The sequence below is a fragment of the Macaca nemestrina genome, chromosome 13 (assembly GCF_043159975.1).
Source record: "Macaca nemestrina isolate mMacNem1 chromosome 13, mMacNem.hap1, whole genome shotgun sequence".
NCBI classification, from domain to species: domain Eukaryota; kingdom Metazoa; phylum Chordata; class Mammalia; order Primates; family Cercopithecidae; genus Macaca; species Macaca nemestrina.
This window is the reverse complement of record NC_092137.1, coordinates 6,468,532-6,492,194: the sequence shown is the minus strand read 5'-3', so window position 1 is coordinate 6,492,194 and position 23,663 is coordinate 6,468,532. Positions and strand designations below refer to the sequence as shown.

At 39.8% G+C, this 23,663-nt stretch overlaps 1 long non-coding RNA gene across 2 annotated transcripts in view; it reads left to right on the top strand.

Annotated features, from left to right (window-relative positions):
- Positions 1-16,594: 16,594 nt before the first annotated feature.
- Positions 16,595-23,663, top strand: part of LOC105486555 (uncharacterized) — a 39,730-nt gene continuing 32,661 nt past the window's right edge. For both annotated transcript variants that reach the window (XR_011612197.1, XR_011612198.1), the window contains exons 1-2: positions 16,595-16,641; positions 19,937-20,120. This is a non-coding gene — a long non-coding RNA (uncharacterized lncRNA). The remainder of the gene's footprint in view (positions 16,642-19,936; positions 20,121-23,663) is intronic.

Below are 23,663 nucleotides of genomic sequence, written 5' to 3'. Positions count from 1 at the left end.
CTATATCAATCACTTGGATGCACTCCTGTTTCAGGGAAGACAACTAATTAGAAAACTTTAGAATAACCAGATTCAAACACGGTAACCCATGTTTGAATTAATTACTATCTGAAGTAATCTAAGATTATTGGCCCTAGTTAATAATCAAATAGGTCTTTAACATATTATACTAACTTTAAACATTTCAAAATCACAGAATTTCGCACTACAGTTTTTGCATTTCTGAAAATTTATATGATAAAATGGAAAATACCTTTAGATCTACCTGAGTTCTCACTGAAACAGGTCTGATAGATTGCAAGTAGAAATAATGAAAGAAGAGGAGGGCAAGTAATCATGGGTGATTAAGGTCTTGAAAGTATCTAGAAGATGTTGCCACCTTTATAAGGTTTCTAGTCTTTGTATACTTAACGTATTTTGAGTTCTACAGATATTTGGATTTTCATTTTATTGCATTATTTATATTTCACAGAAACACTTAAAATAGGTACTTATTTTTAATATTTTTTATACTAATAAATAAAACATTGTATTAATAAAAACGTGTCATACTTTCTTTTTCAAGACGTCCAAGGAGTAGAGGGTGCATGTGAACAAAAAAAATTCCACCAAAAATATAAATGACATGTGCGTTTACAGATATTCAGCCATCTTAAAAGAAGCATTTATAGGGATTGTAATGTTAAATGCACACGAGACGAGAAACAAATATCAAAACTGAAGAATTCATATGGAAGTGGCAATTAAACAGATGGTACCGAGCAACCAGGCCCAAAGTTTAGTGGTCAGTATAGGATATATACAAGTTAATGCTAATTTGTTAACCAAAATTAAAATTAAAATTGCCTTCTAAACAATTCCTGAACTAAAAAAAAAAAAAAAAAAGAGAGAGACAGAGAAAAGGTGTGGATTTCCTCAAGATGGCACATTATATCCATGAACTACTTCTGCTGAGTTTTTATTTGTTTGTTTTTGAGGCGGAGGGAGTCTCGCTCTGTCGCCCAGGCTGGAGTGCAGTGGCGTGATCTAGGCTCACTGCAACCTCCATCTCCCGGGTTCACGCCATTCTCCCGTCTCAGCCTCCCGAGTAACTGGGACTACAGGCGCCCGCCACTGCGCCCGGCTAATTTTTTAGTACAGACGGGGTTTCACCGTGTTAGCCAGGATGGTCTCGATCTCCTGACCTCGTGATCCACCCGCCTTGGCCTCCCAAAGTGCTGCGATTACAGGCCTGAGCCACCGCGCCGGGCCCTGCTGAGTTTTTAGTTGGCAACCTCAGCAATTTGGTCATTCCTCCACAGATGGAAGCATTTTGAAAATGAATGGCTAGAATCGCACTGGGCGGGGGGTACAGGAAAAAGATCCCCTCGTCGCCCAGCTCGCTCTGGGTTATTGTGGGTAATATTTGTCCCCAGAGATAAGAAGTTACTGGATACTTCCTTCTTAGTTACCTGTGACTGGAAAAACATGTGTTCGTTCTGATTTTTACATTTGTTTTAAATGGGGAAGAAAACAGTAGAAGTAAATTTTAGATCTCATCCATCTCTCTGAAAACAAACAAATAGACCAAAAAATGAAATCCATAAAACAAAAAAACAAAAAACAAAAAACCCGATAACTAAAAGATTCTGAAGGCTAACACACTGGACCTTCTCTGCCCCCAGTTCTAGTGGGAGAGGAAAAGGTAGAGAAAGTGGACAGAAACCAAAATTTATTGAGCGGCTGAAATGTTCCAGACTCTATGCTAAGTTTCTCATGCTCAAGATTTTATTATGGTCTTAAATCAACCTTTTGAAAAAAGTGTTATCTCTGCCTCACAAATCAAGGGACTGAGCCTCAGAGACGTTAAGCAACTTGCAAAATGCCTCATAGTCAAAATGTACAAATCTTTTATTTGAAACCAGATCGGTTTCACTGAAGTTCTCCATGCTAAGATTGAAGGTGGAAGAAGAAGAGAACAGGACATTAACAAAAGTCCCCATGCTATGTTCCTGTTTGTCTCAGATATTGACGGGTTCCAAGCCCCTCCGTATCGCCTGCATGACTTTTGTTTCCCTGGATCCACATATCATTAAATACATCATAGCTCCTTGGAAGGTGAGATCATTACCATGCCACACATTCATAGATCCTCAGAAGATGGCCTTGCTCCGTGCAGCTCAGCAAGCAATGAGCACAGCTAGTGGGTTGGCTGTGAACTTTCTTTTTCAGGATAGACGTATCTTACTGTAAACCTGTCCATGCCATTGTTGTTTGAATTCATGCAAAGCTGGTGCCCCTGGCAAGTGAGCTCAGGAGGAAACACTGACGATGTCTCCTCCTCCCATTCTCCTGCTGCACCAGAGGAGGAGCTGATGGAGAAAAGTATAGACTGTGACCCTCCTGGGGTTGAAACGATGCTGCTGATACCTCTTGTTCTACCTTAGTTTCCACGTGATGTGATCCTCTCTCCTCCAGCATTACACTTAGAGATGAGTTGAACAGAGAGAACCACGTTTTCACCCTTTCTGTTGTCCATTGTTAACAAAAATTAAAATGCAATAAGTATCTGTATATTCCTATAAAAATGTGAAACTTGGATCAAGAAGGAGTTTCAAGGCAGAAAAGAAGACACAATTAAGTTGTGTTGACACAGATCTGAATAAACAATGACTTGCAAACATACACTCTGAAATAGCAATTCTGACAGCATATGATGGAATCATGGAGTTGCTAGAGTTGCCCTTCTCCTGGCTTTTTCACAAAAGTTAAAATTGTACTAACTCTTGGCCGGGCGTGGTGGCTCATGCCTGTAATCCCAGCACTTTGGGAGGCCGAGGCGCGTGGATCACAAGGTCAGGAGATTGAGACCATCCTGGCTAACATGGTGAAACCCCGTCTCTACTAAAAATACAACAAAATTAGCCGGGTGTGGTGGCGGCGCCTGTGCTCCCAGCTATTCGGGAGGCTGAGGCAGGAGAATGGCATGAACCCGGGAGGCGGAGCTTGCAGTGAGCCGAGATCATTCCACTGCACTCCAGCCTGGGTGACAGAGCGAGACTCTGCCTCAGAAAAAAAAAAAAAAAAAAAAAAAAAATTGTACTAACTGTTTTTTAGTTCAAGTTAGTAGCCTCTATCAGAAAGCTTTGCCTTGCACATACCGCTGGATTTAGACGCTCATCAGGGGTGTGACACATCACTCTGTGGTACCTGCAAAAGAACTCACCACACTGCAGAGGAACCATCAGCTTCATCCGTTTCTCCCACAGTCTGAAAGTATTCGTGAGTTTTTCTAGTGCACGGTAAATCTTCTCACCTTGGAAATGTTCAATTAAATGTGTATTGAAGTGAATGTCAAACTAAGGATCAGCTTGGGTTTTACTGGATTTGTCACAATAGATACCAAACTTAAGAGGAGAAATTTTTAAAGATATTTTGGAAACATTTGCCACTTACCCAGGCTTATACTATTGCTTGCTTTCCTATAACACCTAAAATGATATGTATACTATACATATTTTGATCTTCAGTTTTTCATTGACCAAATCTATGAGATTAGAGTTAAGAAACACATTTTGAAGGAAGGTTCTAGGATCATCAAAGCCTGGGAATTAGCCCCCTGATCTGAATATTCTGCTCCGTGCTAAGGAGAGTGAGGCTGAACAGAGGGACTCAACTGCAGAGATGTACTCAGGCCAACTACCTTCCTCACAGAGGTTGGGAAGGAAAGCATCTCTGTGATAGACACTTTCTCCAGACTCCTGAATTTGATCCATGTGGGTAAAAAGATGACTAATGAATGAGAGCTGAGCAAAAGGCATCTTACTATTCAAGACTGTGATGAGATTTGGCCACTTTTAAATGAAAAAAAAAAAAAAAAAAAAACACCTCAAATAATTTTCATCAAAAGGAGATTTGTATACCAGATTCATTTAAATTTCGGATTTAAAAAAAATTCTACTGGAATTTGATATAGAGAAAAGTCAGGGATATATAATATTGGCATAGAGTTAGTAGAGAGTTAACATTCATTTTTTAGCTGCACTATCTGCCTAAATTGCCCTTAACAAGATCATTTTTTTATACATGAAATTTTGCACCTCATTACCCCTAATTACATCCTTTTAACGGCATTCTTTGAAAATGCAGACTGAACAATGTATGATAGAAAATACTTGTCTTTCTTCTATTCCTGTTAATTGTTGAGTCTTATTCTTAAATCTGACTTCATCTTTTATCTCTTTCTATCCAAACTAAAGTGTTTCATGCTCATATAAACTTCAGATACTTTTCTTTTTGGGAACAGGGAAAGAAACGTACCATTTTAATGAGGAGGGCAGAAATATTTTCTTTTCCACTCCTGTAGCACTTTCTCTCTACCTTGCTATATCATGATTACACAGTAACCATTTTGGCTTCAAGATTATAAACATATTGAGGACAGAAACAATATTGTATAGATCTTTTGGATGCTTATAATATCTAAATTGGTGTCTTGAGTAGAATGTGCAACTAATAAGTTTTATTGAATAGAATGACAATAAACAGGTTTCATATTTTACAAGACATCTCGTATTATCTTGAATATTTCCAAATATTAGAAATGTTCTCAAATTTTGTGATGACTTCTGCTTTCCTCAGCTGCTATCAGATTGTTTACTCCATAAAGCCCTTCACAGTTTTTCTAACCTTTTTCTCATGTTAGTCTAACAAATATTTGAAGATAATTATATTGTGCTTCTGAGTATTCTTCTCTATACCATTCTTGTTAACGCAAGTTTCTTCATTTTTTTACTTTTAAATTTAATTATTCAGATTGCTCTTCTCTGAACATTCATCTATATCTATATGTGTCTGTGTAAATAGATGGATAGATAAATAGATAATAGATACGAAGATACATGTTAAATATATGTTAATAAATAGAATTCAAAATTGGATCTAGTAATCTGAAGCAATCTGTTTAGCTAAAATAAATGGAACTATCATTGCTATTGTTCTTAAATAATTCTTCTAGTGATGCTAGTAATACTACCAACGTATATGTGGCTACTTTTAAAGTCTCATAATTCAGTTAAATCAAAATGATTTTGATTTCAATAAAACCCTAGCTGTCTAAGGCTAGATTGTGACTATCTTATTCTTGTATTTGTTTAGGGGAGACCTAAATACTATAGATGATAGATAGATAGATAGATAGATAGATAGATAGATAGATAGATACATACATACATACATACATACATAGAGAATATTTGGGGGGTATTTATTATGCAATATGCACTTGACATATGTGATCTAATTCTCACCACCACTTTGTAATGTGAAGATGATTCTTATTATACAAATGAGGGAACTGAGGCTTAGGAAGATAAGTGTACAAGAGTCAGTGATAGGGCCTGGATTTTGTTCTTAATAAAATTTCCCCTGAATTCTGGGCCCCTAAACACTTCTTCACAGTCATCTCTGTGCCTGATGAGATGTTCTTGGAGTCACATATGTTTGCCTTTCCCCTGCTGTTTCATAAATGTCATGCCAGCAGGAAAATGGCTAGTTGAATCAGATATACAGGAGAATACTTGCAGAGGTCTATACATGTGTTCTGTTGGAAAAACTGAGCCAGTGGGGTGAGAATGGGGGCTTCTCCTTCCATCTCCAGGTAATTCAGAGGGTTCTCTGATGACAATGTTTTCCTAACAGAATCTACTGTAACTCTTAGAATTTTTTTTTCTAAGAGGAAAGTTTTGAGCCAAGTCCTACATTTTGGTGGGAATCTTTGTGGACAAGTGATATCTTGAGTCTTCTCTTAAAACTAATTAGTTGGCTATTGTCCTTTCTGCACAAATGCAGGGAGAGTCCTGTGCTACTGTTACAATGATGTCTCCTTATTGGGCTGAAAGCACTGTACGAACCATCTTGTCAAAACTGCTAATGAGTATATTTATATTTTCAGGGAGTATCAAGGGTTCTTCCTTCCCTTGATCTTTTGAACAGAATTAAATAAAACACACCTGGGAAACATACTTATAGAACAAGGTTGAATTATCTCTATTTAGAAATTGATTTGAGAAACAAAAAAGTTTGAGAAAGAAAGAAAAATAAAATCAAGAAGTTGATTTGGATTAGAATGAAGAACGTTGTCGTGAATGTCAGATCACGCGTGTTTGACGATCAGTTCACCTCTGCCCTTTTAATGTTTTGTTCCTAGGATATTAAGATGCATCAGACACCATGTCAACGGCCCCCAGAATTTGAGACTTACATCTCAAAGGTTGTCACATCCCCTGTCTTGCAGATTTCTTGTAGAAAACCATACCTGCCTTATAAGACTGGTTCTGATAAGTCCTTTAAGTTTTGGTGTCCAATCAGTTACTAGTAGATGCCAGTGAGTTTATGTTTTAATTACAGACTTCAGCTCATAGTTTCTCAATTATAACACTAAGAATTGTCCTTTGAATAATAACATTTATATTAAACCTAGAGAATAGACAAGCACAACTTTTCTCTTTTACCATTCTATTCTTATCTTAAAGTATTTTTCTGTGTGTGTGTGTGTGTGTGTGAGAGAGAGAGAGAGAGAGAGGGAGAGAGAGGGGGGGCAAGGTAGAGAGAGAGAGAGAGAGAATGAGAACAAATCTGGACTTGGTAAGGAAAACAAATGTTCTATGACAAAGGAACCATGAGTTGACCAATGGGTACCGATCTCTACTGTACACAAAGGATCAAAGAGAGTACCGAGGGCTAGGCAGAAGAAAGCATCACAGTGACCCTAACCTGGTATTTAAATTTATCCTGTAGAAGTTACCTAGGCTGTAGCCAGAGCAATGCAGTGAGTAATCACCAAGTCATGTTTCTGAACTCACATGACTCCTCTGAAACATGTGGTGAAGATATTTGAGGCATTATCAAACACCTGGAGATTTTCAGTTCCTCATTTCTTGCTCATGTGATTTATTAACAGTTCTGTTAATGCAGATAGAATGCAGCCTCAAATGACAGCAGAGGAGCGGGCTGAATGCCGTGCAGCCTATGCTATTCAGAGTGCAGAATATCTGCAACCTAGTTGATCATTTTTGAATCATCAGCTCCATCTTTATGTTAAATTAACAATTTAACAGCTGCTTTCATCAAAGTTCTTTTGTGTCTACCAACATGATACTCTAATTTTTTTTTTCTGAAATACAATTTCCAAGATCATTTCTGTGTCTTTTCAGTCCCAGATTACTGATTTGCATGTTTGATCAATTTGTATACAAATGTTCAGGCGTTTATATACCATCTAGGGAGCATGAAACACCCTCTAGAGCTCTAGAGAATAATTTGATCCATCTCATCATTCACTTACTTAAATTTATTTTTCATTAAGGACAGGTGATGAATGAAGGCAGTAAAATATGACTGAGCTTAGGCGCACTGTTTCCTGAATAGGAAATATTGTAAACCAAAAGATTTTCAAAAATTCCAGTAAGTGGGAATACGGAAAATTGAGTCAGATTTGTCATAGAAAACACATTTCTTCTCTTTTTACCTTTTGTGTTAGTCAGTTTGGGTCACCATACCAAAATACTATAGACTGGGTGATTTTTTCAACATAAATTTATTTCTCACACTTCCAGAGGCTGGGAAGTTCAAGATCGAGTTGCTAGCCAATTGGTTCTCTGTCAGGGCCCCCTTCTTGTTTTGTAGATGGGCACCTTTTTGTGACATCCTTGGTGTATGCAGGTGCACGTGCGCGCGCACACACACACACACACACACACACACACACACAAAGAGAAAGAAAATGTTCGGGTGTCTCTTCCATCAGACCAGAGCCGAGGACCTCATGTAAACCTACTTATTTCCCCAAGGCCCCATCTGCAGACATTGTTGCATCAGGGATTAGGACTTCAAAGGATGCAATTTGTCTGCAACACCTTTTATATAGATTCAGTCTGCAACACTTTTCATATCCCAAACAATATTTCGACTTTAATTTAATTTATTTTAAAATCATTATATTTCTAAGCTATATGCATAATAGTACAGCCTGAATGTCTTGAGCTCAAAAGAAGACCTTTGGAGAACAAGGCACCTAGATTTTCAAGGACAATCTATGCTATGTTTATGGCAGAAGCCACTTGAATTGGCTGCTACAAGTTTCTTTCTTGGCCACTGGATCTCATTAGAACCAGCTTCTCCAGATTGGAATGACCTCCTTGAGGGCCCTGAGTATCATCTTCTGTTTCTAGTTAAATTGAGGAGGAGGCACAACCTACTATGTAGCCTTCGCAATCAGGAACAATCAATTCCCCTTGAGCATTTCTCAGAACAGGAACGGTTCAAATCTGCCCTGTCTCTGAGCTTGTGGGTCCAGACAGTGCAGGAATAGCTAGACAGGTTGGAGGAAGAAAAGGCGAGGAAAATTTCCAGAAAAGTCCCTGAGGGATTCATTGGAGCCAAGAGTCAAGCTCAAGCAGCAAGGTACCAAATACTAACATCAAGTCCAAAGGGTAAGAGACTGAATTAAGATGAGCTAATCGAATAAGAAGTTCTGGGTAAGTGGAAACAAAGTCAAAATAAGAATAGCCCCAAAGCAAATGAAGAGGTTCAGGTTTATTACCCCAAACAACATTGGGCCAACTGTAGCTTGCCTTATCAGCTACTCCATGTTGGATGAAGACAGCTTTGATCTTCTGGCTGAAAGGATGAGAAGCAGTGTGAGTAGAAACTCAACTGTTTCCCAAAGGATGGAAAAGTGAACGACATGGCTGGCAAAACACGACTCTCAATGCTGTGGCTTAGATGTGATACATGCCACATTCATTTACATGCCGTTGGCCAAAGCAAGTCACACAAACAAGCTTGATGTCATCTGGGTGAGGATACATGCTTCTCCAATGGGAGACACTACAAATCTCGTGCATGATGCAACTGCATATAATTTTTTTTACAAGAAAGCAGAGTGAATAGGTAGAAGCAATAATTCAATCTACTACATCTTTTGAAAATAACTTTCCCTTTAGAAAGACTGTCATTTCTCTTGCATACTTATTGTTTCCTTCTGTTTGTTTTTCAAAACACTAATCTTGGTTAGATTCACGTATAGTCTTCATGTCTTTATCTGCAAATGTGAACACCACTATAGAACGTTTAGAAAAAGATAAAAGAGTATAATATCATCTTCATACATTCATGATTAATAATTTAAATTCTCACTCAAAAATTCTAAGAAATCCTACAGGTTTTCCTCTAATAAGCTCATTCTCCCACTCTCTGCTCTAATTATTTTAGACCTTTGTATTTCTATTCAAGCTCATCCCCCATCATTCCCCTCTGCGCCACTCCCGCCACATGCTGTCCACAGATGGCGTTGCCTCTCACTTCATTAGAAAAACAAAAGCCATTGGGTGCCCCTTCACCTCCCCAGCACTGACTCTGTGCACCTGTCTGAGCCTGGACTCATCTTCTTTTCTATTTATGGAGGAATCATTCCGTCTTCTAACAAAGACTCTTTTTGCTACAGGAGCTCTGGATCATGTTTGTTGCTTTTTTTTTTTTTTTTTCCTTTACAAGTGCTTCATTTCTTTAATTATCCTACTCTCTCGTATCATTAAATTCCCCTCTTTCCCCAATCATTCCCCTTAGATTATACGCTTTCCTTTCCTTATCTTACAAAAGTTAACAAGATACCATGACATCCTTCTGGTAATGCTCACATAACTTGACCTGTGACAGCACGGTCATCTGAGATTTCTCTTTCTTTTCTGGCCGTTCCTTCATAGCCTCCTTTTGTGACTCACCTCCTTTACCCAGCCCTAAAATGCTGGACTTCCTTAGTTCTCTGCCCACTCTAATGAATAATACTCTTCCTAGGTGATTTTATTCATCCCCATGGCTGTTTGTGCCACTTGTTTGTAAATATCCTCAAATTTCTATTTATATATTGGACTTTTCTCCACCCTCTAGATTTATGTATTTGATACCATCACTTGGTATCTTGCAGGTGTCTCTGCTTTATATTTTCTCACCTGAACTCTTGACATTCTTCTTCACCCCAAACTTAAATAATGCCCCTCTTCTGACATTTCTCACACCATGAGATAGCGAAACCATCCAGTTGCTTAAACAAGAAGTCTAAAAATTACTTATTTTTTCACTCTCTCCCTCCTATATGCAACCCAGCAAACAACAAGCCATAATAGATTCCAGCATCAAATGGTGTTGAATCCACCTAGTTAGTGATTTCTGTCTCGGTAACCACCAGCCCTGCCAAAGCAGTTTCCTCTATTCTCTAGACAACTCTTTTTCTGGTGCCCTTCCTTCTGTGCCCACCCTGTGAATGTGTCTTTTAAAACAGAGGTCCCCGGCTGTGCGCGGTGGCTCACGCCTGTAATCCCAGCACTTTGGGAGGCCGAGGCGGGGGATCACTAAGTAAGGAGATTGAGACCAGCCTGGTCAACATGGTGAAACCCCGTCTCTACTAAAAAACCAAAAATTAGCCAGGCGTCCTGGTTAACACGGTGAAACCCCGTCTCTACTAAAAATTCAAAAAAACTAGCTGGGCGTGGTGGCGGCGCCTGTAGTCCCAGCTACTCGGGAGGCTGAGGCAGGAGAATGGCGTGAACCCGGGAGGTGGAGATTGCAGTGAGCTGAGATCGTGCCACTGCACTCCAGCCTGGGCGACAGAGTGAGACTCCGTCTCAAAATAAATAAATAAATAAATAAATAAATAAATAAATAAATAAATAAATAAAAAACAGAGGTCCCCAGTGCCCCAGCCTTGGACTGGTACCCGTCCATGGCCTGTTAGGAACTGGGCTACACAACAGGAAGTGAGCAGTGGGGGACGAGCATTACTACCTGAGCTCCATCCCCTGTCAGATCAGCAGTGGCATTAGATTCTCATAAGAGTGCAAAACCCTAATGTGAACTGCGCATGCAAGGGATCTATGTTGCACACTCTTTATGAGAATCTAATGCCTGATGATCTGAGGTGGAACAGTTTCATCCCAAAACCATCCCCCCATCCCCCCATCCCATCGTTGGAAAATTTGTCTTCGGTAAAACCAGTCCTGGTGCCAAAAAGTTTGAGGACCGCTGTTCTAAAACACAGCAGTCAGAAAAAGGCTGAATTTGATCATGCTGCTAAAATCTGTCAGTGTCTTGCTTAATATGACCTTATAATCTTAGCCTGGAAGTCAGGACAGCCCAGGTTCATCCTAGGGCTCACTTCGCTCCCTTACCAGGCTCCAGATCAGGCTTTTGTAAGCCAAGCTCTCCCTTCGTTCCTTCCTTCCCTGCACCGTTTACTGCACTCCTCACCGTGTCTCCTTCTTTAGATCTTAGATTAAATACCACCTCTTCAAAGCTGTCTTCACTGAGTACTCTTAAAGAAGTTACACTGACTGAAGTTTCTCCCTTAATCCCTCTATTTTTTTTCACAGAACTTCTAGGAATATCTAGGTTTTTTAAAATTATTATTTGTATTGTTTATTATCTGATTCCCCTGCTAGACTATTTTAGTGTCCTGACAGAGAGGGCACACATGTCATGCTCATGACTGCCTTCAGCCCCAGGAATACTGCAGAGCACATAGTAGGCAATCTTTAGATACTTTCTAGTAAATGGAAGAATTAATAAATTAATGAAGATTAATATTAGCTTTTGTTGCCAAATAAGCTCTTTGGCATTATAAAGCATGATTTTATTTAAAATATGAATATGGTTCTTGGTTGCAAATAATAGAGTATGCTCTAGCTAGAAATGCACTCATTTAATAATGTCATATAGCTCAGTATTCTCCCCAAAAGTCAGAGAATCAGGCTTGCAAGTTTCACGGCTATGAACAAACCAGTTGGGGAAAAGCTAGCCAGGAGAAAGTACTCAACAAGCCCAACAGATGCATGCATCACTTTGTCCTCTTCGACGTGAAACTTGAAATACTGGGCCATGCATTGCATTGTTTCATGTGTTTTACACTCCTGATACTTTGATAGGTTTTGCTAACGTGAAATTTTGTTTGATTATTTATTCTGAGTTCCTACCTGTGCAATGCACTATTAGAGATGCAGGTAGTCAGTAAAAGATGATTTCAATCTTGAAGGAACTTTAAAATCTGGCAGGGGAAAATGAAATGCCTAAAAAAGAGAGTCAACCACTTACACGTCTTTATTGGAAAAACTCGGAAAAATTATTGAACAATTCTTTACTTTCTCCCTGTTTCAAATGAAAACCTCATGTATTCTTCCTTGATATCTGAATTTTCAATTAACTTCATCCTGACTGTCCAAATCCTTGCTTTACTTTTACACCTATCTCAAGTCAATCAGCTCATATCCTAACCCATCCCCCCATGACTTAATAGAAGCTCCCATCATTGCACAACTGGACTTTTGTAAGAACTACCCGATATTCTCGTACCTTCATTCTTGACCTGCTTAGACGCATCTCTCATACAACTGCTAGATAGATCTCTAGAACACAAATCTGGGATTGTCATCCTAGTGACTACAAATTGAACAAAGAAAAAGCACAGACTTCTTCTCATGGCATTCAAGGGCCTCCTCCAGGCCTCCTGCAAACTTCTTAATTTAAATTCCTCTGGGATCTTCCCTGTCTCCTATGGGCAGTCATCATGAATAACTTTCAAATGGTGAGTTTGCTGTGGATGTTTTCTGAAGCACAAATTCTTTGAGTGCACTTTGTTTTTTTTGTTTTATTTTTTAATTGTAAAATTCCAATAAATCCTCTATGAGTCAGATCATGTCTCAATGAAAGCCTTTACTAACTTACCCATGCCTGTGAATCCTCATTATGGCTATGTCTACATGGAATACAATCCTTGATGTGTATTGGTTTAATATGTTTCTCTTGGAGAGTAGCAAGCTTTTTGAAACATGGCTTTGTCTTACTCGTTTCTCTCTAGTCCCCCCGTAGTACATGCTGGTACATAATAAACAGGAAATTTGTGTTAAATGTACTTGTGTATTTTTTGTAAGTCAGATAATGTCTTCACTAAAAGAGGCGGCATTGAAAGTTACTTCCAGTGTATTATATCAAGAGGAAAATGAGGTTTAGGCCCTTTCTTTGGAATAGGGTTGGATTTGATTAGGAAGTAATGGGAGCCTTAGCAACAAGCACTCAATAGAAAGGAGCTCATACAGGGGGTTCCACAAAAAAGGATGCAATGTAAGTGGAGTTGAAGGAAGACCTGTCTCATTTTTTAAAGTTTTGACAAGTTGCGATTGACATTTTTTAAATTTATTTATTTATTTTATTTTATTTTATTTTTTTTAGATGAAGTCTCACTCTGTCACCGAGGCTAGAGTGCAGTGACATGATATCAGCTCAATGCAATCTCTGCCTCTTGGGTTCAAGTGATTCTTCTGCCTCAGCCTCCCGAGTGGCTGGGACTATAGGCACCCAATGCCATACCTGGGTAATTTTTTTGTATTTTTAGTAGAGATGGGGTTTCATCATGTTGTCCACACTGGTCTCGAACTTCTGACCTCAGGTGATCTGCCTGCCTCAGCCTCCCAAAGTTTTGGGGTTACAGGCTTGAGCTACCAAGACTGGCCTCAACTGACATTTTATTACAAATACAGAATTGACCTTTGTCACTGAACACTCTGGGTATAATCAGTTTTGCCAAAGTTTTATGTCAACCTAAAATCACTGGTGATCCTGTCAAGATAACCAGACGAATAAACGACTAACCGAGGGCAAAAGAACATCAAGCATTTTGAAGAGAAATTAATTTCTGAACAATGATGTGGAAATTATTATTTTATATTTTTTAGAGACAAGGTCTTATTCTGTTGCCCAAGCTGGAGTGCAGTGGCATGATGGCAGCTCACTGTAGCCTTGAACTCTTGGGTTCAAGTGATCCCCCTGCTTCAGCCTCTCAAGTAGCTGGGACTACAAGTGTGAGCCATCGTGCCTGGCTAAGGTGGATTTTAAAAAAATTATTATTTAAGTTCTGGGATACGTTTGCAGAACGTGCAGGTTTGTTACATATGTATACATGTGTCATGGTGGTTTGCTGCATCCATCAACCTGTCATTTACATTAGGCATTTCTCCTAATGCTATCCCTCCCCTTACTCCCTACCCCCTGACAGGCCCCAGTGTGTGATGTTCCCCTCCCTAAATTCATGTGTTCTCATAGTTCGACTCCCACTTATGAGTGAGAACATACAGTGTTTGGTTTTCTGTTCTTGTATTAGTTTGCTCAGAATGATGTTTTCCGGCTTCATCCATGTCACTCCAAAGGACAAGAACTCATCCTTTTTTATGGCTGCATAGTATCCCATGGTGTATATGTGCCACATTTTCTTTATCCAGACTAGACTATCATTAATTGGCATTTCAGTTGGTTCCAAGTCTTTGCTATCATGAACAGTGCTGCAATAAACGTGTGTGTGTATTTGTCTTTATAGTAGAATAATTTATAATCTTTTGGGTATATCTATGCCTAGTAATGGGATTGCTGGGTCAAATGGTATTTCTGGTTCTAGATTCCTGAGGAATCACCACACTGTCTCCAAAATGGTTGAACTAATTTACACTCCCACCAACAGTGTAAAAGCGTTCCTACTTCACCACATCCTCTCCAGCATCTGTTGTTTCCTGACTTTTTAATGATCTCAGTTCTAACTGGCATCAGATGGTATCTCATTGTGGTTTTGATTTGCATTTCTCTAATGACCAGTGGGATGAGCTTTTTTTCATATGTTTGTTGGCTGCATAAATGTCTTCTTTTGAGAAGTATCTATTCATATCCTTTGACCACTTTTCAATGAGGTTGTTTTTTTCTTGTAAATGTGTTTATGTTCTTTGTAGATCCTGGATATTAACCCTTTGTCAGATGGGTAGGTTGCAAAAATTTTCTCCCATTCTGTAGGTTGCCTGTTCACTCTGATGATAGTTTCTTTTGCTGTGCAGAAGCTCTTTAGTTTCATTAGATCCTGCTTGTCAATTTTGGCTTTTGTTGCCATTGCTTTTGCTATTTTAGTCATGAAGCCTTTGCCCATACCTATGTCCTGAATGGTACTCATGTGGATTTTTTAAAATGTAATTATTATCTTCTGTTTCAGATTTCCAGAGTTGAATGAACCCAGGCTTCACAGCCTGGCAGCTGCCGTAACAGGACATTTCTCATCACACAGTCAGGTGGGCATTCCGTGTGTTTTCTTTCTGTAAGAGCTGCTAAATCATGATGACTGAATGATGTATAATTGGTACTACGTTTCAGAAATAAGCCTCCTTAGAGGGTCTGATAGTTAAAAGAGGATTCCGGTGATTCCCAAAGTTTGCAATAGCCCATTTCTCTAATCTGTCCATGTTTTAGGCGTCTAAACTCAGCAGTTTGCAAAATGCCAATTGTTGACTATATCAGAATCATGGGATTTCTACCCATGATTCCAACCCTTGTATTTCCAGGATAGGACCTGGAAATATGTATTTTACTGTCTGTCCAAGTGATTTTAATGCATTGCTCACTCTAAAGGTACCTATTACACAACCGAAGGTTTCTTTAAAGTTTTAGATCTGTGGCTCTATAACTTTGCCTCATAACAAAATTACCTGGTGAGCTTTTAAGGAGCCTGAGGCCCAAGTTACACTCTGGACCAATTAAATTTTAATCTCAGAGGTTAAGACTAAGAAGTCGCCATTTTCAGACCTTCACAGGTGTTTATGATGTGCAGGAAACCTAAGAACAACTTCTCACTTTCAGGGAAATGTGCGAGGCTAAGGGTGCCTTCGGGCTGCACTCAGAGGAGCGTGGATGGGGAGTGCAAAATCACAGCTCCGCATTGAGGAAGCCTCCCCAGGGACGGTTTTGCAACAGAAAATATTGTTCATGCCATTCAAACTGGCAAAAGACCACCTTGTACCAAATGGAAATAATTAATCTATGAAGAAAAATACTGCTGAGGCAGCATAAAATGCTGTGAAGTGTGCCAGACTCGAGGTCAAAAGAGCTGCATCTGTTGTTTGTTACATGGGACAATCCTGGGCAAGGAATTCGATGATTCTGAACTGCAGTTTTTTTACCGGTAAGGCGGATGCTGCAGTACCAGCCTTGCTGTATGGTTGCTATTTTATTTCATTAAAAGAGCTGACAACTGACATATTCAAATGGTCGGAGTGCTTTTCATTGGAATTTGGGGAGCAATTTGGAATTCCTTATTTAAGTCTGGAGTTAAATCTTTCTTAATACTTGTAGTTTTATTATTTGTTTTTCCATTCTTAAACTCTTTTCTAACCTTTTAGAGAGCCGGTTGTGCTAAATATCTAACTCTTTTGTCTTACAATAATTTTACATGCCATTTTCGTAGTTGGCCTGGAGATTCTGTAGTATTGGTGCTTGTTTTCTCTTTTGCTGCTGAATACCAGGAAAAAGCCAAGAGTACCTTTGTTGCCCAGTTATCTGATAAAGTCCAGATGCATCTGGAAAGCATTTGGAGTTCATGGGCAAATGAAGTAGGTCATAAAATATGAAGAACTCAAGAGAAAAAATAAACTACCAAGGTTGAATTATAAGGTAAGGTCTTAGCTCTTATCTTTCTTAATAATGCCTCCTCTGCTTGCCATGGCAACCATATGTGCTGGCAGTTGTTATGGCAAAGGGAGAGGACTGCAAATAGAAGAGAACTGTAGGATTCTACAATGGAAGAAGGTATTTCTGAGACTAGTAAAAACACAGACCAACATGTATTGTTCTGATCTAAGCCTCATGTGTACGAATAAGGAGGTATCACAATGAACTAAGATTTCATGAGGCACGTTCATCTTCATTTTTTTTTATTTGTTGCAAAATGAGGTCTCATTGGTGAGTCCTCATACTGATGCCTGTAAAGCTCTTGTCATGGTACTTAGTTCATAGAAGGTACTGTCTATCTGTTAGCTGAATATAAATAACCTGGATGAACAGTATGTGTGTATCAGGCTGTTGGCATATGGGTTTTCTGTAGAAAAATTTTACTTAAAATGTAAACAAGAATCGAAAGTTTGATTAATAGAGAATTGGAACAACTGAAATGAAATCCTTTTTCAAGGACACCGACCAAGTGAACTGATGCATTTTGAAGGGCATCTGATGAGTGGTCATGCCATGGCAGCACATTTTCTGTTTGCCTGTGCTGTGTGGATTTGTACATGATTACAAAACCAAGGGTGACCCATTAGTATAAAGTAGGCGTAAATTTACGTATCTTTTTTTCGAATTAGAAAAGTGTTGAAATTTCAGGATCCAAAGAAACCAAGAGACCTGTTAAAGGGGTTATTTCTTTGACCGTTTATCTTTTGCTTGAAACAATGTAGAGATGCATTGACCTTTTCTCACCTCGATGTCGGCTTTTACATTTGTGTTTCCAGTTCTCTTTGTGCTAGTGAAGTGAATTCTCACAAAACCTAGATAATCTAGATGCTCTGCTTCCTTAATCAGTGGCTAGAATAGTGGGCCTGGGATTTTCCCCAGCATAGCATGGTTTTCATGAAGGGGATGGAGGAAATTTCGAACACATTTGCAATTTCTCTGAGGACAGAAATGATAGAGATCATAATAAGGGAAAATTAGACTGTAGTGAAGCTCAGTATGGTGACCTTATTTTGTGTGTGTTCAATGGGTGGATTCTACTTTTTCTTTATAAATGACATTAAATAGCAAGCTGATGTCACAATGGGCAGAGGTCTCTCACAGAAACTTACCAAGCATTGTACACTCTACTTGTTGCAATCTGTGAAAAATAACCTTGTAATAAATACACATCTAGAACTTGATGTAATTCTCTTTTGTATAGTAGGAAAAATGTAATTTGTTATTTCATTCAAAGATAAAATATACCATGAATGTGTATGGTGAACTCAGGAAGCTTTACATCCAGCAGGAGAATGTGATAGTGGTCTTCTCTGCTGGTTTAGAGAAAACATCAGGTTCCACTTCGGGTTGGTGTCCTCCAGGTTCTATCATGTAGGCCAGGGGTGTCCAATCTTTTGGCTTCCCTGGGCCACGTTGGAAGAAGAAGAATTGCCTTGAGCCACACATAAAATACACCACCACTAACAATAGCTGATAAGCTAAAAAAAAAAATTGCAAAAGATTCTCATAATGTGGCCGGGCATGGTGGCTCACGCCTGTAATCCCAACACTTTGAGAGGCCGAGGTGGGAGCATCACGAAGTCAGGACATCAAGACCATCTTGGCCAACAGGGTGAAACCCTGTCTCTACTAAAATACACACAATTAGCTGGGTGTGGTGGCACGTGCCTGTAATCCCAGCTACTTGGGAGGCTGAGGCAGGGGAATTGCTTAAACCCAGGAGACGGAGGTTGCAGTGAGCTGAGATGGTGCCACTGCACTCTAGCCTGGCCACAGAGCAAGACTCTTTCAAAAAAAAAAAAAAAGAGAGAGTCTCATAATGTTTTAAGAAAGTTTACAGATTTGTGTTAGGCCACATTCCAAGCTATTCTGGGCTACAGGTTGGACAAGTTCGATCTAGGTCTTCCATTATGAGATTTAGCCCCTGTGTTCCTAGACAGTCCCAATTACAGCAGGAAGTATATTGACAGTTTTGCCCCAGTGAAAGCTGGGCTTAGAAATTAGGCTTATTTTCACAAATATGCTTCTATCTTTGTACTGAGAATAAGCTGGGAGTGTCCATGTGGCACCTCTTTCTGGCTACCATAGTCAAGAAGGCTTGGCTGCAGCTCTGATTTCCTGGCCTTCCGTCTGAGGCTACTAAATCTTCATGACTATTCTTGTTTGTTACTCTGGGGTTCTATATCTAGATTTTATCTTTCTGTGAATTAAGTTAGTTCGGTATTTATGGGCCATTCCTAGATGAATGTGGATATTTCCTTGCCGTGTACCTCTGTTATCCCTCACCAATGGGGTGGATCCAATTAGACCTATAGACACAATGTCTAGATCCCACCCCCAGGGAGGGCCTGCTGCCATGCCCAGTAGTGGGGTCAGCCCAAGGCCCCCAGCTCTCTGCTCCTGTAAGTTCTGCCCCCAGCTGAGGAGAGCCACCTGGCCTGGGGTTACAACTTTCCCAGGGCAACCCGAGGCCAGGAGAACAAGGTTGGGGTAAAGGCCCAGACATTCTGCACAATGGGGACCTTTGCCATGGGCAATATTCCTTTCTGGAGCTCCTGTGGGACTGGCCATGGCTCCTTTCGGCCTGCAAAATGGTGTTGCCTTTTTCCCAGGCCGGTTCTGTTCCTTCCTGCTTCTTCCCACAGGTGTTGATCCCTAATAAATATCTTTATGCCAAACCCTGGCTCAAAGTCGGCTTCCAGAGAACCGGGATATTAGAAACGGAACTCTCATTTCTTCTACGGGGAGAAGCAGCTAAGAAGAATGACTCCTCCAGGTCCTTCTCTTTCAGGTCCTGAGGTTCTGTGATGCCAAGCAGAGGAGTCACAGATGCTCTTATCTGCTTTTGGAGAAGCAGAATTCACATTCCTTCTAAGCCCAGAGCTACAACCCTCCCAGTCAATCACTTCCTGAGACAATGTTCACCTAGTGCGAAGGACTTATATCAACTTTATTTTACTCTTAAGTTCTGTGATAATGGTATACCCTTGCCTTTGGTAAAACTGTAAGAAAGAGAAAAGATCTTCTTTTATGTACAAAGAAAATTTCACCTTTTCCCCATTACTAAATTTTGGTTTTCAGGCAGTATTTGTCAACATCTGGCTGGAGTCCTGGATCTGCCACTCATTGCTTGAGTAACATTTTTTGTCTCAATTTCTTCATCTCTAAAATTAAACAGCACATCACTTACTTCCTTAGGTGGCCGATGGGATCAACAATATTTGAAAGTGAATACAGAAATATGTACAAACATATTTTACATGTCAGAACATCTTATAATTGTGAGGAAGTGTGATGATGATGGTTATAATTTTCTAGTTGTTTTGCAATCGTTGGTTGGAAACTTTGACACTGTCCACATTTTCTGTTCCAGTTCCATTTGCGACTGGTGCCTGACATTTACAAGATGGTGATGACAGGGTGCAGCTTTTTGCTGGGGGACAAAGTTCTGCCCCAGCCCAGACTTAAGTGGTTCATATGGTGATTGATCCCCTGACCTTGGGCTCATTAACTTTATCCTCTCATGAATGGAAGGAACCAGCTATAAGGATCTCTTTGTGAGTACAGTTTTCTTTGTATTTCTAGAAATCAGAGCCACTACTACCCAACTTGTGTGTGTGTGTCTTCTGAAGTGTCTATCCTTTGCTAGACAGTTTCCAGGTGTACAAAAAGTTCCCTGTTTTAAATAAAGTCACAGCATGAAAGAAAAATGTGAAAAGCATTGTAGTAGTTCTTGATTGATAAGAGCAGGTAATAAAAGTGAGAACTAAGATGCTTGGAAACTTTGAAGGAAGCAAATGATGTGATTTCACATCTAATCCTGTGACAAAGCATGGGGATTACTCCAATCTCAGGGCCTGGAAGAAGATTCTATTGTAAGAACTGAAGATTTCCCTCTTGTTCACCAAGATCAAATTTATCAGCTTCCTTAGTCTAGTTTGGAAACATTATCCTTCTATTTTAGCTGAACCCTTATGCAGTGCAAGGAAATTGAGGTGGGCACATTGAGAGTGGTGGTTTTTCTTGTTTTTACAAAAACACAAGATTCTCTTTAACAAATGTTTGGGGAACACCTACTCTGCCAGTGCCCTAAGGCCACAAATGTAAACTCGTTCATGCATTTTCCCCCAAATGACATCCGGTATCACTCTTCCGGAGGGTAGATGTGTATAGCGGGTGGGAGGGGACTCTGAGAAGGGTAACCTGATCTCCCGGCACATCTGGGTCTTCACTTCACTGTTTCACAGCAAGGGCAGAGAGCAGTTTTACAAAGACATGATTGGACAAGCCAGGAAAAAGAACCCCTTGGTCACTGATGGGCTTTTATTCTGATGGATTTTTCTGAACACGCAGGAGTCACCATTCAGAATTCCTTTTCTCTTTCTCCCAGGTGATCCTGGGAGAAAGCTACCTTCTACTTGTTTCTCCATCCCTCCTTTGCTGGCATTCCCTCTGCAGCAACCCAGGATCTGATCACAAGAACTCACTGCCTCTGTGCCCACAAGGACGCAGCTCTCACACTGTGCTTCTCAGAGAATCTGTGGTGACGAACCAGATGCTTGTATGTTTTAGGTTTTTTTTTGTTTATTATTATTTTTATTTCCAATCTGTATGGAAGTTACTTTTGTAAAATACAATCACAGTAAAATATTAGCAAATTAAAACTTTGAACACCACTGACAAAATACAAGCCCTGTGATCATCATCATCGTTATCATCAACAACGTCGTCACCATCATGCTCATTATACTCAAGAAGCCGAACATTATTCTGCCAATTCTGCTTCTTTACTTACTGCCTTGAGAACTGTCTATAGCCAGCTTGCTGAGGGCCACTGGTCCCCACTCCACACTGCTGGCACTATTAGCGTGTGTCTTCCATACGTAACAGGATCCTTTTCCTTCCCAGCAACCTTGAGCCTTTAAGTGCTTGGCTCAGTGGAGGAGGAGGGAAGATAAGTCAGGTACTGAAGAGAAAATGGCCAGATCAGAGTGTGTGAGGATTAGGTATAGTACAATTAGCAGGGGAGTGGAAGTCAAATATTGTACGATTATCACGGGAGTGGAAGTTCTGGAAGAGGCAGCCACATGTCTGAGAAAAGCATATGGGAGACATTGTGAAAACGCCAGGTGTCAGGGTGGCATGCCCTTTGCTCTGAATTTGGAGGTATTTGTGAGTTCAAACATTGTTTTTCCGGCTACAAATCTATTATGTATTATTACAGCCAATGTAGGAAAGCACAGACAAGTGTAAATAAAAACTTCTTTAAAGAACACCATCAAGAGACCTAAAATATTTGGAACATTTTCCTTCAGGTCTTTTATTCCATGATGTTTAAAAATGCTTCATATCTGGGAGGCCGAGGTGGGCAGTTCATCTGAGGTCAGGAGTTTGAGACCAGCCTGACCAACATGGAGAAACCCCGTCTCTACTAAAAATACAAAATTAGCCCGGTGTGGTGGCACATGCCTGTAATCCCAGCTACTCAGGAGGCTGAGGCAGGAGAATCGCTTGAAGCCGGGAGGCAGAGGCTGCGGTGAGCTGAGATCGCGCCACTGCACTCCAGCCTGGGCAACATGAGCGAAACTCCAGTTCTAAAAAAAAAAAAAAAGAAAAGATGCTTCATATCATACTCAACCCATATCGTTTTTCAGCTTCTTCATTTAAAACTGTAAAATAAATGATTCTCCATGCTATTAGTTTAACTTTAAAATCCTAACTTTAATGGTTAAATATTGCTTCATTCATCCATGAATCAGAAATTATTTAACTATTGCTTTTGTGACATTTAGATGATTTCCGATTCATTTGCCAATATAATAAGCAATAAAATTAATATATCTTTGTGTTTATGGATTTTTATATTTTCATAGATTTAGTGATTATTTGTATTTCTTCTTTATTAATTTTCTACTTGGGTATGTTTATTTTCTACTAATATTTACCTAGTGTTTTCTATATTGATGTGTATACATTTTCTGTATGTTAAAAAAACAGCAACCTCTAGCCAGTCATATGTTGTGATGGTTAATACTGAGTGTTAACTTGATCGGATTGAACGATGCAAAGTATTGATCCTAAGTGTGTCTGTGAGGGTGCTGGCAAAAGAGATTCACATTTGAGTCAGTGGGCTGGGAAAGGTAGACCCACCCTTAATCTGGGTGGGTACCATCTAATCAGCTGCCAGCACAGCTAGAATACAAAGAAGGCAGAAAAATGTGAAAAGATGAGACTGGCCAACCTCCCAGTTTCCATCTTTCTCCTGTGCTGGATGCCTCCTGCAATCGAGCATTGGATTCCGAGTTCTTCAGTTTTGGAACTTAGCCTGACTCTCCTTGCTCCTCAGCTTGCAGATGGCCTATTGTGGAACCTTGTGATTGTGTGAGTTAATACTTAATAAACTCCCCTTTATTTGTATAATTAGTTCTGTCCCTCTAGAGAACCCTGACTCATACATATGTCTACCTATATTTTATCTCAAAGACCACTATACTTAAATATTAGCATACACACTTAAATGTTCTTTTAGTAGTTGTTGACTTTTATATTGAGTGGCTCGTTTGTGTAGTGAAAAGAGAATCAATAAGAGAAGAAAAACTGAGACCAACCTCGGGGTATGACTCTGCTGGTTGCCCTTGGACAATCTGTTCAACCTCTCTGAGCCACTTGACATCTTCTCTCCCCTGAAATGTTGCTTTGGAAAAGAATGTTTTATTTTGTGTTGATTTGCCAGTCTCCACACTTGATTTCTATTTCATCCTACAAGCTGACTGAGTCAGCATTTTCCAGCCTATTCGTAGGGCAGTGAACAGTATGGGAAATACATAAAGGAGGGAAGGATCTGGAAGCTCCATATGTTTCTTCTGCTTATGTCTCATTGTCCAGAATTAAGTCACACAGCCATATTGAGCCCTTAAATGGAATCCTTTATTTATTTAGATGGATTTCAGGAAACTACATGAAGTGCCTACCATGCTCTACTCCTTTGGTCACCCAAATGTCTGTACTCACACTTCCACTCAGTACATACCCATTATCTCAGTCACTAAGTTATTTCCTTGACAACCAATTCCAGGATCTCTGGTTGATGGGCAGCCCTT